This window comes from Sycon ciliatum, chromosome 2, assembly GCF_964019385.1.
Source record: "Sycon ciliatum chromosome 2, ocSycCili1.1, whole genome shotgun sequence".
Classification (NCBI taxonomy): Eukaryota; Metazoa; Porifera; class Calcarea; order Leucosolenida; family Sycettidae; genus Sycon; species Sycon ciliatum.
Window position 1 is genome coordinate 31,307,809 of NC_088644.1, and position 6,000 is coordinate 31,313,808.

The following is a 6,000-nucleotide window of genomic DNA, read 5'->3' on the forward strand; positions in this document are numbered from 1 at the left end:
TTCATGAGGAGTTCCTTTCCACTTTTGGAGAGGCATACACGTACAGGACGGGGCTTGCTGGGAGCTGTGCCGGATCCGTTTGCTGTGTTACGCCTCCCCAGTCGTTCTGCACTAAATATGTCAGACGATCTGACCCCGCCCGGGATCAGTTCACGAACTGTCTGCACCAATGCACCCTCCTCTACAGCTTCAGGAACTCCCCGCAGGACTACGTTATTGGAACGTGCTATCTGCTCAGCCTGCTCCTCAAAGTAAGTTTGTGCCATATTTGGGGTGGATTGTGCAACCTCCCCCAGTCTAGTCGCCAGCCTGTCTACCTCCTGCCGGAGCCCAGTAATGGCGGATTTCCCGCCATTGCCTGGAGAATCACTAATGCATGTAGCAGACGCAAGCCGTGCCACTTCAGTCGTCAATTTCTCGTTCGCGGAACGGAGCTCCTGCAGGTCGCTCTCCGCTCCTGCCACTTTCTTTTCCACGTTAGCCAATCTCTCGTCAAAAGGCGACATCAGTTCCCTCATATTTCTCGCCAAGTCCTCTCGGAACTCCGAGGCAAATGTCTTTAGTAGGTACATTACTTTGTCCAGAGGGACTGATTCATTAGGACTTACGCCAGTTACGGGCCTGTCTGTGCCAGGTAGGCGAGCCGATTTTGGAATGGCGATCGGCCTGACAGTGGTGGTGCGACTCAGCTCCTCAGCTTCCGACCCAGAAAGCATCAAGCTCTCCGCTGGGCTTGCCGGTTTGGCCTTGCGGCCAGCTCTTCGGCCCATCTCTTGGACGGGTGTTGGGGATACCATGTTAGGGCTCCCAGTAGGGGTTCCCACCCTCTCACGACCCGCATGAGGGGGGGATACCCGACGCAAAAAATTCTTGACAACGGATCGAATTTTTTCTGCATTTTGGGGGATTTTTTGAATTTTCTTAAAACATTTTGACCGTTTTTTTCGCTTTTTGAATTTCAATTTTGGACAAAATAATAATTATTATTATTATTATTTTATTTATTTTACTAGGGTGTTTCCCACAGACCTATGGTCTTCTTACGGGAGCCCCTAGAAAGGTTAAAGGGGAAGTTAAGGCAAAAATTAAAATTTCACCAGTTGTAGTCTTCGGGGTGCTGAGTCGAATGGTCTTGGTCCGAGGAAGCTGAGACGCTCCCTTCCTACTTGAATCCCAATCGAACTCGCGCACTTCCACCGAAACTGGGTGACTGCGCCCTACGAGATGGGGATTTGTATGCAAAATGTCACTAAAAGCGCCATTTCGTTCTTATAAAAGCACGGATGACCGCGATTGGCCCATATGTTGTAGTCTTTTGGACGCTGAGTCGACTGGTTTTGGTCCGAAAAGGCTGCGATGCAGCGTTCCTCCTTTATTCCCAATCGAACATGGTTGAACAAGCGGTCACGTGCTCCTGCGTACACCAGTCACCTGGTCACCGTGCCTGCAGGGTACAACTTACTAGCCTGTTTGACCTTTTTTGGATGCACTCCTGTCACTCGAGTTGAACCTTGGTGTGAAATTTGTCGCCTGCTGGCGTGGTGACCAGGTGATTTGGGCACCCAGGAGCACGTGATAGGCACCGGCGGATTATGCTGGCATAATTATTGGCATAAATTGGTGGTTGAAAATTTGGAGCATAATTTGGCATCCCTTCGGAGGTAGGAGCATAACTACATAATTGTACCACAGTTCTAGTATGTAGGCTATATAATTGTGAACAATGTACCTGATCAGTGCTGGTGGTCTGCGTGGCAAAGGATTCGGAGGTCATGCAGATACAGTTTTCAATGAAAAGCAGGGTGGAAATCATGGCAATACAATATTGTAAGCTCGAACTCGTCTTCTTCAAAATTCTTTCTCACACTGATACAGTAGATGTAGCAGAAGATGAGAGCGAATCGGCCTTTATGAGGTATCCTGGGGCGGACGGGATAGTGACGGGTAGTCCGCAAAACTCCGCGTACTTGTACATTATGCATGTTACGAAGTCTCATATGACCGCTGGATTTTAGCAGCCATGACTGTGCAGGTTATGGATATTGCCAAGAGTCCATCATGAAACAGTTTATTCACTCTTGATATTGCTCTACTGATAATTTAAAAAAATAGAGGTATAGTTGATGTTCGGTCATGATGGAAGAAGAGGTGGAGCTACGGGAGAGATGAGCTGATTATTCGCAGGGTGAGGGTGAGATGGGTTGGACGAGTATGACGATTACGAAGACAGTTGTTGAACATGATAATTTTCAAAGGTAACTCGAACTAATTTGGCAATGAAAAATCTTTTTACAAACGAAGTCAACGAATGAATAGAAGAAGTAATGTTTTCCCTTTTCCATGTTGATCTCTAGCATGCATGGACACCTTGATATGGGGATACTCATGTAACATTTTGTTGTACTTATGGCCACTTGCAAGTACAAAAAAGGCCTAATTTTCCGAACTTTGAGGCTCCATAAGTTTTTGAAGTACAACAAAGTGAATATGTATCCCCGCGTGCCCAAGTATAATAATTATGAGGATTTTGTGAGCATATTGCGAGAATCCATGAAAGCATAATTCCATATCGCGAGCATAATCCGCCGGAGCCTAGCACGTGACCGCTTGTTCAAGCATGTTCGATTGGGAATAAAGGAGGAACGCTGCATCGCAGCCTTTTCGGACCAAAACCAGTCGACTCAGCGTCCAAAAGACTACAACATATGGGCCAATCGCGGTCATCCGTGCTTTTATAAGAACGAAATGGCGCTTTTAGTGACATTTTGCATACAAATCCCCATCTCGTAGGGCGCAGTCACCCAGTTTCGGTGGAAGTGCGCGAGTTCGATTGGGATTCAAGTAGGAAGGGAGCGTCTCAGCTTCCTCGGACCAAGACCATTCGACTCAGCACCCCGAAGACTACAACTGGTGAAATTTTATTTTTTGCCTTAACTTCCCCTTTAAGCATGAACGAACAAATGGGCGATAATCTGTACAAGAGCGAACAGTGGAAGGCAGCATATTCCACCGATCAGAACCTATGTAGCCAAGACGAGAAAAACCAGCTTTAGTGTGGGCAGAATTGCAAATTCGCATGATGTGGCCACCCTTACTGCTAGGGTGGCCACATCATGCGAATTATTTTGTCCAAAATTGAAATTCAAAAAGCGAAAAAAACGGTCAAAATGTTTAAGAAAATTCAGAAAATCCCCCAAAATGCAGAAAAAATTCGATCCGCTGCCATGCCATGGTTTTTACAGTACATGTACTCGTACCCGCTCTGTAAAGAGCACTTAGGGTTCCCTGTAACAAGACGGCAACGTCTGTAGGGCCTTCCCTATCAAAATTATAGCAATAAAAACTGCTTTATGGCAGTTTTCTAAAAAAAGTTATTGTGTTCTAGTCCATGGACCCCGTCTAAAAAGTAAGAAATTAACGAAATGTGATAGCCGAAAATTAAAATTTCACACAAAACCTCACAATAATCACAACACTTGAAATGCTGCTTTCAACACTAAACTTGTACTGCACAACAATTGGCAACATGCATGTCATGCATGCATAGGAAAGAGGATCACGAGGGGAAAAGGTCTTATTATTATTATTATTAAATTTTGAATAGGGCTGTCCCACAGGCCTAGGGCCTTTTTACAGGTCTTCTTTCCTTGGCGCTGATAGGTGGAATTCTCTGCCTGTCTCGTGTCGTCAGGTTGAGCATCTATCCGTTTTTGTTTCGCTCTGTAAAGAGCACTTAGGGTTCCCTGTAACAAGACGGCAACGTCTGTAGGGCCTTCCCTATCAAAATAATAAATTCTACTACTACTATTCTACTTCTGCATGTAGCCTTTCATTCTGTATGTGATTATTGTGAGGTTTTGTGTGAAATTTTAATTTTCGGCTATCACATTTCGTTAATTTCTTACTTTTTAGACGGGGTCCATGGACTAGAACACAATAACTTTTTTTAGAAAACTGCCATAAAGCAGTTTTTATTGCTATAATTTCTTTTGTTTTTTCTGTCACCAATCAATGGAATGCCTTATATCAATATGTAAATGATGGCCTTCACATCATATCAATTACACCGTATCATACGCAATGATGTGCAAGCCTTGTCTTGCAGAAAATGGCACTAGCATGTTCTTCTGCAGGGATACATGTGAGTAGTGGTGGACCGTGGTGATACTTTTTTTATACGGAGGTCAATCTGTGCATGTTGCTGTAGCAGAATTTCATGACTCTGTCATAAAATTGTCTTGCCTTTCAGATATTTCAGATTTCCCCACCCTCGATCAGATTTATTTGAGAAATGTAACCAGGTGCGTGTCGCAGATGTTTTTGTTGATTCTGTGTTTATAATGGTTTATAATCATGGGTTATCGTGATAAGGTCATCCTGCATCATATTGCACTGAAATCGTAATCCTGTTGATGTCGATACAACTTTTGGAAGTACAATGTCGTTCAAAGACTTCAAACTGGTAGTCCACGATTTTCTAAAACAACACAGCAAAGGAGAAACAATAAACATGTATAAAAATGTAAACAAATACATTGCTCAGTCCGACACCTGGTTCCAACAACTACACTGATCCTGAGGATAAAAGGGGCAAGGCTATGGTTGGAGGTACTGAGAGATAAACAAGGCACTCCATAATAATAAAATCTTACACATATTTTGGTGAGTATGAATGATATCCTCTTTAGGACGAACACCAAGCTACCAATGGTATTTATTCTGTGAGTTTGTCTTAACCTATTTTATAACCAGTGAATACAATTATTTCTCCAATAGACATACAAATAGATTTCTTCTACAGCGAAAGATTCTAAGCCACACCAACTCATTGACTTGTCTCGTATGAAACAAATGAGTCACTAGAGAGGTTCTGCAAAACGAAAATGCGTACAAACGTTCGTTCATTGTCATGAAGTGCAAAACTTCGCACGAACTTTCGCAACTTTGGACGCGAAACTTGCAGGGAACGCGAAATGAACTGTCGTAGGACATTTCGTGAGATCGGGTCATGGCGTACGTGCACTTGGCCCGCGCAAACTACGAAAATGTGCAGAACACAAAGTTCGTGCAAAAATTCGTACACATTTTCGCAAGGACTGTCGCGAAACTTCGTTCGAATTTTCGTTTTGCAGAACCTCTCTACTGAACGTTTCTTTAGCAACATGACGGCAACTGAAACAGCAACGAAAAAAAGTACGATACATGTACAGCACATTCTTGCAGGTACTACAAACAGATTGCAGATCGTAATTCTTGCTTTGGCGGCACGAAACTTTATTTGGGGCAGTGCAATCCCGGCGGTACTCACAAATAATAAATCAAAAGCCCAGACTTGAGTAAACAAACCCAATCATACAAGTACGAGATCTTCACGAGACGAGACTGCACCCTTTGACTTGTTTCGTATGAAGCAAACAAGTTTACTTAACCTCTCCACAATGGAGATTTTCCCTGATATGCGAATTTATTTTGCAAACTCGGTCAATGGGTCCTTGAACCTTTCCCTCCAGATTGGGAACTGCCAACGATAGTATGTCACTGACCAGTGCCTTACTTGTAACGTACCAATGTACAATGAATATGAGTATTTCGACAAAAGCCTTACCGTCAAGAAGGTGAACTCGCGTTCTTCGTACACTGTAGACAAGGGCAAAGAGATACAAATGGATCTAAATCCGAATAAAATCAGCACACGTTTCCGTAAATGAAAGGGTGAGCATAAGAAAATGAATCGAAGGAAACCGGTCAACTCAGAGATCACCTGTCATCGAGTATTCAGTAAAAGGAGGCCTCGGCAGCGGAAAAGCTAAATTTAGAAAAGAGATCCTGTCAGCTTTTCCAATATTTATTGCATTCCGCCCAAAATCAGCACACTTTTCGTAAATGAAAGAGTGAACACAAGCAAATGAATCAAAGGGAACTGGTCAACTCACCTGTCATTGAGTAATATTCCGTGAAAAGAGGTCTCAGCAGAGCCGAAGCGAAATAAGCCAGGACACG